At 38.4% G+C, this 14392-nt stretch overlaps 1 pseudogene; it reads right to left on the bottom strand.

Moving 5' to 3' along the window:
- The window catches only part of LOC134334787 (NACHT, LRR and PYD domains-containing protein 12-like), a 47482-nt pseudogene that overhangs the window by 18047 nt on the left and 15043 nt on the right, over positions 1-14392 (bottom strand).

Below are 14392 nucleotides of genomic sequence, written 5' to 3' on the forward strand. Positions count from 1 at the left end.
TAAATCACAATATTTGATAACGCTTTGCTATCATTGCAAAAAGAGAGCGCACGGTGAACAGCAGCACCACAACCCAGATTAATCACACAGCAGCATAAAATCATAACCGCTGCTTATATAAAATGCAAACCCAATTGTTTTTATCCACCTAACTAATGAAAACCATTTTAGATCAGTTATTCTCTCGGCTTTCACAGTAAAAAGCTGAAACGAGTAATTCGTTCGCTAAACTGTCACTTATACAACAACCAATAAAGAGATTCGGAAGCTCAGACTGGTTTATACATCTGTTTATCAAGGCCTGGACTACGACTAAATCTCTTGAACAAATGAACTGATTCATTAAATTGTTTGAGCACGACACCGTAATGAAAAAGAGTGAGCCAAACGAATGAATCTTTACCATAGATAAGAGCACAGCTCCCTGATTCGATTCCTATGAATAATTCATTTGAAAAGAGTCGTTTCTGACTCGTTGAAACAGTTCGCAAGCCCTACTCTAAAGGACAATTTTGTAAATTCTCAACATGCTTGATCAAACAGCCCATCACTGATTTATAGACTAGTAGCAGCACTTTAAACTATATTCTGTAACTAATTGGCAACACAGAGTGGTAGCTGGATAAAAGAAAAGGCTGTATCGTTCTTGGGCAAGTTAAAAACCAGGCTATAATTTGTCTTTGATTAAATAATGAATTGATAATAAGGTGAAAAGCAATAACTGAACTGGAGAACAGACTTATATATGGGTTGTTAGCACCACTACACCATTTATTAGCCACTCTTGTTAGCAGTTAGTCTTCACATGTTTGCAGAAAGGAGTGCGAACAGTGAAATAAAAGACTTATCACAAGTTATTACTTATGTTCGATTGCAGTTGTTACTGCCAAGGGCACCACAACCAGGTTTAGGGGGGCAATTACTTTTTCCACATGTGATATAGTTCATGAATAAATGTTATTATACCTTCAAAAAAAGAATGATCATTTTAAAGATGCATTCCTGATTTGGATTCTGTATTTATTTAAGAGCTATGTATGATACATCAGTGTTTTTACTTTAAGTTTCTACAATTCTAATGTTGTAAGAGTGTAAAATTGATTGTAAGTGTTCACTTACTCAGCTTTTCTGGACTCTGCAACTACAGGAAGGAGATTCAGAAGAACCTGATTTGAGTTTCTGTTTGTGCAATATTTGCTCAGAACAAATTCATCTTGTTCCTGCTCTGATGTCAGTAACACAAACACTAGAGCTGACCACTGTGATGTAGAAAGTTTACATCCTTGCAGGTTTTCAGATTGCAGGTAGTGCTGAACCTCCTCCACTAGTGAATGATCTCCCAGTTCATTCAGACAGTGGATCAGATTGATGGATTTCTCTGCAGTTGTGTTCTTACTGATCTTCTCCTTGATGTACTGAACTATTTCCTCTTTGCTGTGGGAGCTACTTCCTGTCTGTGTCACTAATAAATGTAACAAAGTTTGATTGGACTCCAGTGAGAGACCGAGAAGAAAACGAAGAAAAAGATCCAGATGTCCATTTTTACTGTTTAATGCTTCATCTACTGCAGTCTTGTGAACAACTGAGAGTTTTGTTCTTAACTGGACTCCACTATTAAAATGCTGCAACTTTTTAAGAACATTTGTCTGCTCTTTCATGATCATCAGATGCACATATAGAGCTGCGAGATGCTCCTGAATGCTCAGATGAACAAAGCAGTACACTTTATTCTGATTCAGTCCAGACTCCTCTCTGAAGATCTGTGTACACACACCTGAGTACACTGCTGCTTCTCTTACATCAATTCCACACTCTATCAGGTCTTCTTCATAGAAGATCAAGTTTCCTTTCATCAGCTGATTGAAAGCCAGTTTTCCCAGTTTGAGAATCATTTCTTCATCTGAATCCTGGTTCCTTGGGTATTTTTTTCTTATGTTGTTGGTCTGAATGATGAGGAAGTGGGTGTACATCTGAGTCAGAGTTTTGGGGATCTCACCACCTTCAGCTTCATCCAACAATCTCTCAAGAACAGTGGCTGAAATCCAGCAGAAGACTGGAATGTGACACATGATGTCGTAATGACTTCAGGTGGGTGATTACTCTGTTAGCCAGGCTCTGATCACTGATTCTCTTCATGAAGTACTCCTCCTTCTGTGGGTTACTGAACCCTCGTACCTCCGTCACTCGATCTAAACACTCAGAGGGGATCTGATCAGCAGCTCCTGGTCTGGAGGTTATCCAGATGAGAGCAGATGGGAGCAGATGCCTTTTAATCAGGTTCACCAGCAGCACATTCACTGATGCTGATTCAGTTTCATCACACAATCTGTCTGTGTTCAGAAAATCTAGAGAGAAACGACACTCATCCAAACCATTAAAAATAAACAAAACTTTCTGCAAGCTGGACATTTCAGTTTCTTTCATCTCTTTAAAACTGAAGCTGAGAAGATCCATCAGACTCAGTTTTTGGTCCTTCATTAAATTCAGCTCTCTGAAAGGAAGTGGAAATATAAAGTGAAGATCCTGGTTTGTTTTTCCTTCAGCCCAGTCCAGAATGAACTTCTGTACAGAGACAGTTTTTCCAATACCAGCGACTCCCTTTGTCAGTACAGTTCTGATGGGTTTGTCTTCTTCAGATAAAGGTTTAAAGATGTCGTTACAGTAGATTGGTGTTTCCTCTGTTGTTGATCTCCTGGATGCTGCCTCGATCTGTCTCACCTCATGTTCATTATTGACGTCTCCAGTGTCTCCCTCTGTGATGTAGAGTTCTGTGTAGATCTCATTCAGTAATGTTGGGTTTTCCTGGTTTGATATCACATTATTTAAACACTGAAACTTCTGTAACAAATGCAATTTGAAGTTGTTCTGGAGTTCAGATGCAGAGTCAGACCTGTTTTAAATAATAACATGTGGTGAGACATTAGCTCAATTGTATATGAAATAACAACAGTTGTTTTTTAGACTCCAGTTCATTTTCCTTTTATGAAAGCTCTTTCTCAAAAGAAAAGAAAAATTATATATATATATATTAGGGTTGGGCGGTATGACGATATTACCGTATACCGCGGTATTCAAAAATGGTGACGGTATTCAAAGATGGTGACGGTATATTTTAAATGTGAAGCGCCGAATTTCTGCTTCAGGTTTACCTTGAAAACTGAGACTTTAGGACATGCACGCATCCACAGTGAGGGAGGGGTGGGAGGGGTAGGCGGTTGGAGCTCGCTGATTGGCTGTGGGGTGCTTACTGGTGATAACACAGAGAGTCGAGAAGAGCCACACTGGTTAGCGTTAGCTGTGAGCTAACAAGCAGAAACTGAATAACGGCTCGTCTTTTAATTTTTCAAAATCAACATTTTTTATCAGTTCAACCGGAAATGAACACAAGCGCGGACATGTACTTATTTACTAAATATATCTTCAGTGTAAATCGAGCACAAGTGTTGAGAAAAAGGAGCAAACAGTAATAATAACGTTACGCCCAATCCGCTGTTCTGACTCTCGTCTGCCATAGATTTTCCTGCCTATGTAAGAACTATTTTTTCCTAAATAAAAGCGCTTTATTAAGAAAAAAGAACGTCTCACCTGTCGTGTAATGTGAATTATAAAATATATTGTCTGGCCCTTTAAGAAAGTTAAGCTCACTATAGGGCGTAGGGAGCGAGTGTGTAGGGAATAGATCGGATTTGTACCGTTTCCGTGCTCGTGTTTTGCACTGAGCTTGTGTGACATGTAAAGTAGCGTTCTCGTTAACCACTCAAATGTTTGGACTTTGAATTATTTTAACATTATTTTACATCACCGTCATCGCAACATGAACATTTACATTAATATTTTTTGTTACGGTATAGAACTTAATTCTGGATTACAGGCAGAACTAATCGTACACGTTCGTACACTTTTAAGAAATATCTGTAACTATAAACTAAGCAGTTAACTTTTGAAATATATTGAAGTGTGTAGACGTTCAGATTGTTAAATCTTTTTATAATAAAATATTGAAATATTGTAATTACACTCAAGTGTGTACACACTGTAAAGTTTGTCCGCGACACCCCCCCCGCGGTAATACTGTATACCGCAGTATTTCCTGAAGACGGTATGACGGTATGAAAATCGGCAATATCGCCCAACCCTAATATATACAGGGGTTGGACAAAATAACTGAAACACCTGGTTTTAGACCACAATAATTTATTAGTATGGTGTAGGGCCTCCTTTTGCGGCCAATACAGCGTCAATTCGTCTTGGAAATGACATATACAAGTCCTGCACAGTGGTCAGAGGGATTTTAAGCCATTCTTCTTGCAGGATAGTGGCCAGGTCACTACGTGATGCTGGTGGAGGAAAACGTTTCCTGACTCGCTTTTCCAAAACACCCCAAAGTGGCTCAATAATATTTAGATCTGGTGACTGTGCAGGCCATGGGAGATGTTCAACTTCACTTTCATGTTCATCAAACCAATCTTTCACCAGTCTTGCTGTGTGTATTGGTGCATTGTCATCCTGATACACGGCACCGCCATTGGATGCACATGGTCCTCCAGAATGGTTCGGTAGTCCTTGGCAGTGACGCGCCCATCTAGCACAAGTATTGGGCCAAGGGAATGCCATGATATGGCAGCCCAAACCATCACTGATCCACCCCCATGCTTCACTCTGGGCATGCAACAGTCTGGGTGGTACGCTTCTTTGGGGCTTCTCCACACCGTAACTCTCCCGGATGTGGGGAAAACAGTAAAGGTGGACTCATCAGAGAACAATACATGTTTCACATTGTCCACAGCCCAAGATTTGCACTCCTTGCACCATTGAAACCGACGTTTGGCATTGGCACGAGTGACCAAAGGTTTGACTATAGCAGCCCGGCCGTGTATATTGACCCTGTGGAGCTCCCGACGGACAGTTCTGGTGGAAACAGGAGAGTCGAGGTGCACATTTAATTCTGCCGTGATTTGGGCAGCCGTGGTTTTATGTTTTTTGGATACAATCCGGGTTAGCACCCGAACATCCCTTTCAGACAGCTTCCTCTTGCGTCCACAGTTAATCCTGTTGGATGTGGTTTGTCCTTCTTGGTGGTATGCTGACATTACCCTGGATACCGTGGCTCTTGATACATCACAAAGACTTGCTGTCTTGGTCACAGATGCGCCAGCAAGACGTGCACCAACAATTTGTCCTCTTTTGAACTCTGGTATGTCACCCATAATGTTGTGTGCATTGCAATATTTTGAGCAAAACTGTGCTCTTACCCTGCTAATTGAACCTTCACACTCTGCTCTTACTGGTGCAATGTGCAATTAATGAAGATTGGCCACCAGACTGGTCCAATTTAGCCATGAAACCTCCCACACTAAAATGACAGGTGTTTCAGTTATTTTGTCCAACCCCTGTATATACTGTATATATATATATCAAAGGTTACAAACAGTGGTATATAAAGTACCTGAAAGCCACACTTGAGTAAAAAAAAGGTATATTGAGAAATTTACTTTGATAGAAGTAAAAGTCACTGTTTAGAATATTACTTGAGTAAAAGTTAAAGTATCTGTTGTTTAATGTAGTAGTAGTGTAGTAATTTTCTGATATTAAATGTATTAAAGTATTAAAAGTTAAAGTAAATGCTGTCGACAAATATGAGGATTGTTCTTTTAAGCCTGTAAACCACCATAACAATGGAGCCGACTCTACATCTACAGAAATAATTTAAAAACAAAATTCATTTTATTCCTTTATCTTCATATGATTTGTGCCACATCATGGTTATAATCAGCTGTTGACATTACCTGTTTGAAATCACATCATTATTTAGTTTATTTATTTATTTTTTTTACCTCATTACTAGCCCTAAATGTTAGGGTGCCTGCGGTATCTGGTGAACTTACCCCGGTTCCCGGCGAAGCAGGCGTTACAGAACAAAGCACAGCACGGCCTCTTGTAGGAGGCCTGCTGATTAGGGCGATTGCCTGCAGCTGCACCTGGCCTATTTAGGCCACCTGCGTGCAGCAGCTGGCGTCGCACCTTTATTTCTGTTGGTCTGTGTGTGAGAGCATCAACTCACCCTTTTTAGGGTTAGAAGGTAGTCCGAACGGTACTAGGTCGTTCGGATATGTAAGCTGAAAGGCTGAGGTAGTTAGCCCTTTGTTTTTTCCTTTGTGAGGGAAAGCTTGGTGCGACTACGTTCAGCCCTCGCGCTGAAATTTGTTTTTAGCGTGTAGCGCTAACACTCCTGCAACGTTAGCAGGAGGTTGGTATCCGCCATATTGCCGGTTATTTGGCGCTTCATAGAGCTTGTGTTAAAGCAGTTCGTTGTATTCTGGGTGGCACAGCTTGGTTGACGCTTGCCTCTGGCGCCAGCATCCCCGGTTCAAATCCGCCTAAATAGCTTTACCTAACACACGTCTTTTGTGTTTTACAGGTCGGCTGGCGCCTATCCCTAGATACGGGCTTCAGGAGCGTCCACCGATCCTGTCCTCCCGAAATGCGCTTGTCGTTTCGGGATCTCCCAGTTTTGGCAGCGTTTTATTATTTTTGTTCCTTTTTCTCTTCCAGCGCTTCAATAGCGCATTTGGTTTTGTTCACCGTTCACCAGTGTTTGGTGCAACAGGTTGCGTATATGCTCTGACCTGAGCGACCGGGGTTCGCATCCCCACTTGGCATTCTTATTTTTTTCCCTTTTTCAGTTTCCCTCGCCTGCGGATCCAGCGGCTCAATCGGGGTTCTCCCGATTTGTTTTTTGTTCCTGTTTTTTCGGGTTTTTTCCGTTTGTTTTGATATTTGTTTAAATAAAAATATTATTTAATATCTGCACCTTGGGTCCTTGTCCATTCATCATAACACTAAATTGCCATGTTCCAACTTTTTTAGAATGTGTTGTAGCCTAAAATGCATGTATGTGTATGCTAAGAGTTGAAATGAAGTTGACCAGACAAAACATGAAATATACTGGGTTCATATAAGACCCCACTCTAAGCCCTTTAATGATCTGCTCAACCGTTATACTTAGGTCAAAATACTTGGGTAAAAATAAGCTGCATTTAAACAATCTTGCCTGGGCCAGATCTACTCTAAAAAATTGGTAGATCACACAGATGTTATTTTAAGAAAACACCATTTCTAACATACAGTGGGGCCAAAAAGTATTTAGTCAGCCACTGATTGTGCAAGTTCTCCTACTTAGAAAGACAAGAGAGGTCTGTAATTTTCATCATAGGTACACTTCAACTATGAGAGACAAAATGAGAAAAAAAAATCCATTGATAATCTCCCTCGATCCCGTGGGGTCAAAATGATCATGAGAACGGTGAGCAAAAATCCCAGAACTACACGGAGGGACCTGATGAATGACCTGCAGAGAGCTGGGACCAAAGTAACAAAGGCTACCATCAGTAACACACTACGCCGAGAGGGACTCAAATTCTGCAGTGCCAGGCGTGTCCCCCTGCTTAAGCCAGTACATGTCCAGGCCCGTCTGAAGTTTGCCAGAGAGCATATGGATGATCCAGAAGAAGATTGGGAGAATATCATGTGGTCAGATGAAACCAAAATGGAACTTTTTGGTAAAAACTCAACTCGTCGTGTATGGATAAATATAGCCATCATCCTCATTAATAATAATAATAAAAATAATAATTAAAATACTACTATTAATAATAACTGAGGAGTTGTTACCTGTGTACAGATGAAGGATCTCCATCTTTAAATGTTATAGGAGGACGCATAGAATCATCACTCTTCATGGCTAGGTACTGGTGAGTGTGATCGTTTCTCTTTAGTTTGACTACATAACAATACAGACACAAATCCACTTAGTTACATGCTCATTATTGTTGACATTTAATTATTTACTTCGACAATTAATGGTTATTTGTGATAAAACTACATAATTAAATCTGAACTTGATGGTTATCAAAATTTGAGATTAACCTGTAACAACAGTAATAATTACAACAGTAACATTAGCAAAAATATTAGTAACATTCACAATAATAACAACAGCAATAGTAAAAGTTGTAGCTCCAATAGTAAGAGTAACAATAGTAACAGTAAAAACATTTAAAACAAAAACAAAAACAATAAAAAAAATAGCAATAGTAGCAATAGTTCCCTGTAGCAACAGTAACTGTAATAGTAGTAGGTAGACTGATTAGCATATTTAAGGTTAATACTGATTGAAGACTTTCTTATAGAACATTTATATATTTAAGGTATATTTCTCATCTCTTGGAGTTGGTGGCAAAATGCAAAGATATTTCAACCCTTAAAGACTGTTTATACTGGTTTACTGATAATAAACCATAAAGAAGTAGCACAGTCTCTTGGTTCTGTGTTATGTAGAAAAAACATGTAAACATCTACAATAGCTTAACAACTGGGGAGTCGTTACCTGTGTACAGATGAAGCATCTTTAAATGTTATAGGAGGACGCATAGAATCATCACTCTTCATGGAGACACAGCTCGGTACTGGTGAGTCTGATCGTTTCTTCTTAGTTTGACTATATAACAATACAGTTACATGCTCATTATTACTGACGTTTAATTATTTATTCAGTCTTTACTAAAATTTTAATGACTGGTATTTGTGATAAAACTACATAACTAAATCTGAACTTTCTGGTTATCAAATTTGAGATTAACCTAGAACTAGTAAAAGTAAGAGAAGCAACAGAAGTAATAATAATAGTAACCTCAGCAATATTATTAGTAACATTAACAATAGTAACAATGGAAATAGTAAAAGTAACAGTAGCAATAGTAACAAGGAATAATAAAAGTAGAAACTCTAATAGTACGAGTAACAATAGTAACAGCAACAGAAGTAACAGTACACACAACACCAATAACAGAAGCAATAGTAAAGTAACTGTAGCAATAGTAACAGTAGCAATAATAGTAGGAGTAGGTGAACTGATCAGCATATTTAGGGTTGATACTACTTTAACAATTTAAACTGTTTATACTGGTTTATTGATAATAAACCATTAAGAAGTAGCACAGTGTCCTAGTTTTGTGTTTAAATGCTCCATGTCATAAACTGTGGGTTTTAACCTGTGCAGCATCTGCTTCTGCTAGAGTATCTTAATAACTACAGTAATGTAACTATGGGGAGTCATTACCTGTGTGCAGATGAAGGATCTCCATCTTTAAATGTTATAGGGGGACGCATAGAATCATCACTCCTCATGGAGACACAGCTCGGTACTGGTGAGTCTGATCGTTTCTTCTGACTTTAATTACACAACAATACATAAAAATAGCCATCATCCTCATTAATAATAATAATACAATAATAATTAAAATACTAATACTAATACTTATAATAACTGGGGAGTTGTTATCTGTAATAATAATAATTATAATAATAATAATACCTCCATTAAATGGGCACCAGTTATATGAAAAAAACATGTAAACAACTACCATAGTGTAACTGAGGAGTTGTTACCTGTGTGCAGATGAAGGATTTCCATCTTTAAATGTTATAGGGGGGCGCATAGAATCATCACTCCTCACGGAGACACAGCTCGGTACTGGTGAGTGTGATCGTTTCTTCTGACTTTGATTACACAACAATACATAAATATAGCCATCATGCTCATTAATAATAATAATAATAATAATAATAAAATAATAATTAAAATACTAATACTAATAATAACTGAGGAGTCATTACCCGTGTTCAGATGAAGGATCTCCATCTTTAAATGTTATAGGGGGACGCATAGAATCATCACTCTTTATGGAGACACAGCTCAGTACTGGTGAGTGTGATCGTTTCTTCTGACTTTAATTACACAACAATACATAAATATAGCCATCATGCTCATTAATAATAATAATAAAATAATAATTATAATACTAATACTAATAATAACTGAGGAGTCATTACCCATGTTCAGATGAAGGATCTCCATCTTTAAATGTTAGAGGTTGACGCATAGAATCATCACTCTTCATGGAGACACAGCTCGGTACCGGTGAGTGTGACCATTTGCTCATGGTTCGACTACACAAAAATACAGACACAAATCCTCTTTAGGAAACCTAATCTTTATTATCATCAAAATTCTGAACTTCATTCCATGTTTGATATCTTTCACTTGGGTGCCAAAATAAATGCACTATCCTCACATAAAGGCACGACTAATAAAGGCTAGGAAAAACATTACTATTTATTAAATAATATTAATTATTATCACAGCCATCATCCTCATTAGTAACAATAATATTAATAACAATCATAATAATAATAACAATAATAACCAGCTATATGAAAAGAACATGTAAACAACTACCATAGTGTAACTGAGGAGTTGTTACCTGTGTACAGGTGAAGGATCTCCATCTTTAAATGTTATAGGAGGACGCATAGAATCATCACTCTTCATGGAGACACAGCTCGGTACTGGTGAGTGTGATCGGTTCTCCAGACTTCAATTACACAACAATACATAAATATAGCCATCATCCTCATTAATAATAACAATAATAATAAAATAATAATTAAAATATCACTACTAATAATAACTGGGGAGTTGTTACCTGTGTGCAGATGAAGGATCTCCATCTTTAAATGTTATAGGAGGACGCATAGAATCATCACTCTTTATGGAGACACAGCTCGGTACTGGTGAGTGTGATCGGTTCTCCTGACTTTGATTACACAACAATACATAAATAAAGCCATTATCCTCATTAATAATAATAATAAAATAACAATTAAAATACTAATACTAATAATAACTGGGGAGTTGTTACCTGTAATAATAATAATAATAATAATAATAAAACAATAATAATACCTCCATTAAATGGGCACCAGCTATATGAAAAAAAAACATGTAAACAACTACCATAGCATAACTGGGGAGTTGTTACCTGTGTGCAGATGAAGGATCTCCATCTTTAAATGTTATAGGAGGACGCATAGAATCATCACTCTTCATGGAGACACAGCTCAGTACTGGTGAGTGTGATCGGTTCTCCTGACTTTGACTACACAACAACAGACACAAATCTCCTCAGTTACATGCTCTAAGAGTAAGAGTAACAATAGTAACAGCAACAGTAGTAACAGTACAAATAACTGAAGTAACAGAAGCAATAGTAATAGTCACAATAGTTGTAGTAACAGTAGAACTAGTTACAATTACAAAAGTAAAGTATATTATGTTTATGTATATGAATGTCTGTGAAGGATAATTATGAGTTTTAATAACTTCAAACCTTTTTGTAAAATGATGACTTCAACTGTATCTGAACGAAATGTAAACAACTGAGTATTTAACTCTCTTTGCTATATTAAAATAGTGATCTCTGTCTAGATGTCTATTTTCTTTATTACATTACTAAGCCTGATCTTTATCATAAGCAAAATTCTTTTACTTACATTTATATTTTCAGCATTTAGCAGACGCTTTTATCCAAAGCAACTTACAATACTGTGACAGTATATTGTTTAAGCAATTGAGGGTTAAGGGCCCAACAGTGGCAACCTGGCAGTGGTGAGGCTTGAACGGCTAGTGACCGTTCGATTACTAGACAGGTATCTTAACCACTAGGCTACAACTGCCCTTAAAGCTTCAGGGGAGCCCATGTCTTTTAATACATTTACACTTTCAGTATTTAGCAGACGCCTTTATTCACAGCAATTTACAGTACAGTTACAGTATACAGTCTGAGCAATTGAGGGTTAAGGGCCTTGCTCAAAGACCCAACAGCAGCAACCTAGCAGTGGTGGGGCTTGAACCAGCAGCCTTCTGATTACTAGTCCAGTATCTTAACCACTAGGCTACGGCTTGCCTCACTTCATTGCATGTGTGATACACTATATTGTCAAAAGTATTAGCTCGCCTGCCTTCACACACATATGAACTTAAGTTCATCCTGAAAAACTTACCTTATAGAAGCACTTTGTAGTTCTACAATTACTGACTGTAGTCCATCTGTTTCTCTACATACTTTATAACCTGCTTTCACCCTGTTCTTCAATGGTCAGGACCCCCACAGGACCACTACAGAGCAGGTATTATTTAGGTGGTGGACCATTCTCAGCACTGCAGTGACACTGACATGGTGGTGGTGTGTTAGTGTGTGTTGTGCTGGTATGAGTGGATCAGACACCTCACTGTCACTGCTAGACTGAGAACAGTCCACCAACCAAAAATATCCAGCCAACAGCGCGCCGTGGGCAGCGTCCTGTGACCACTGATGAATGTCTAGAAGATGACCAACTCAAACAGCAGCAATAGATGAGCGATCGTCTCTGACTTTACATCTACAAGGTGGACCAACTAGGTAGGAGTGTCTAATAGAGTGGACAGTGAGTGGACACGGTATTTACAAACTCCAGCAGTGCTGCTGTGTCTGATCCACTCATACCAGCACAACACACACTAACACACCACCACCATGTCAGTGTCACTGCAGTGCTGAGAATGATCCACCACCTAAATAATACCTGCTCTGTGGTGGTCCTGTGGGGGGTCCTGACCATTGAAGAACAGGGTGAAAGCAGGTTAAAAAGTATGCAGAGAATAAGATGGACTACAGTTAGTATTTGTAGAACTACAAAGTACTTATATATGGTAAGTTTTCCAGAATGAACTCAAGTTTATATGCGTGTAAAGGCAGGCGAGATAATACTTTTGGCAAGATAGTGTATCTTTTAATGGGGTGCCAATAAAAATGCACTACCCTTACATAAAGACACAACTAAAAAAGGCTAGGCAGGGCTCTAGACTAACTTTTTGCACTGGTTGCACTGGTGCGCCTAACTTTTTTTCTTAGGTGCACCAGCACAAAAGTTAGGTGCACCCAAATTTTCGACTGCATCGCATTTAACACCGCAGTTTTACAGGTTCACTTTTTTTTCTTTTTCTTTTTCTTTTTTTATCACTGTCCATACAGGCAATATTAACTTGTAATTAACTAACAATCTGGTCAACATGGCCTCATCTGATGATCTGTTTGCTACTGCCTGCCGCTGAAAGGCAGTGGGGAGAGGGGGACACTCGGGCAGTGCATTTATCGCCGCATGTAATGTGTTTTATAGATGCATTGGGTTTTTTCAGCCTTTCAATTTAAAATGTATTAGAACCAGTCACAAATACACTATTGCCGGCCACTGTCTTCTTCCCAGTTAATTATAGTATTATAGTCTAATTATAGCAATTATTTTTTATAAAAATTATAATAATAGAGTAAATGTGTATGTATGTGTGTATATCTATTTATATGTGTGTGTATATTTAAAATTATATGTATATATATGTGTGGGTTTGTGTGTGTGTGTGTGTGTGTGTATGATGCTCTAGAGTGTTAGTGTAATCTTAAATGCAGTGCATTATATTATCTGCTTTACTGAATCTTTTACACAGATTCCCAAAATCGCTTGTGGTGCACATACTGTGTATTTTGACTACATGTATTGTAATATATTATGGTCTTTTAGTTATTTTTATATTTTATTAACGAAAATATTGTCGTGTTTTTAATCGCTAGCATTAGCCACTTGCTACTGTAGAGGGTCGGCTCACCTAGCTGCTGTCCGGTGGGGATGCTGCGGGTCTTTTGCTGTGCGGTGGTGGAGGTGTGGGAATAAAGGCACACGACAGGGTAGAGTCACTTTAACTGTTTAGTCAGGACTTCATTGAGCATTACAACACTTTAGACTGCCTAGCTCCAGAACCCGAACTTCCATTCTGGGGACATCCGGCGAGTCTCATACAAAACTAAATTAACTGCAGAACATCCGAACGCACATGTATAAACCTGGTGCTGCATTCTGATTGGCTGAGCTGAATGTCGCTTACATATCGCCGCTAGAATATTGTCCCGCCCTTCACTATCTCTGATTGGTTTAGACCATGTTATTGGCCTAATGTGTGTCTGTTGTTTTTTTTTTTTCCTTCGGAAGCCTGGTCGCACCGGCCTGAGACCTGAGATTTTTTTTAGTCGCACCATTGAGAAATTAGGTCCAAATTGGACCAAATTGGTCGCACTCTAGAGCCCTGCTAGGATACATATATATATATATATATATATTAGGGCTGTCAAACGATTAAAAATTTTAATCGCGATTAATCTCAGAATTTCATATAGTTAATCGCGATTAATCGCATTAAAAAAAATCTGTGTAAATGTTATAGAAAACAAGGATTTTTATGTGAAATGTTACAGTTAAAATGGTGAACACATTTTATGCTAAATGTACTGATGTTAAAAACTGCTGGGACAAGAGAAAACTGTAAGGGAGTTTTATTCACTCACATACTAGGCAGTAATACTATCCAGTGGTTTAATGGACGTTTCTACACGAACTGAGTGTGTTTAGACTAGGGTGGCCAGATTCATAGTAACAAAAAGGAGGACATTACACCCCAAAAAGC

The sequence above is a fragment of the Trichomycterus rosablanca genome, chromosome 2 (assembly GCF_030014385.1).
Source record: "Trichomycterus rosablanca isolate fTriRos1 chromosome 2, fTriRos1.hap1, whole genome shotgun sequence".
NCBI classification, from domain to species: domain Eukaryota; kingdom Metazoa; phylum Chordata; class Actinopteri; order Siluriformes; family Trichomycteridae; genus Trichomycterus; species Trichomycterus rosablanca.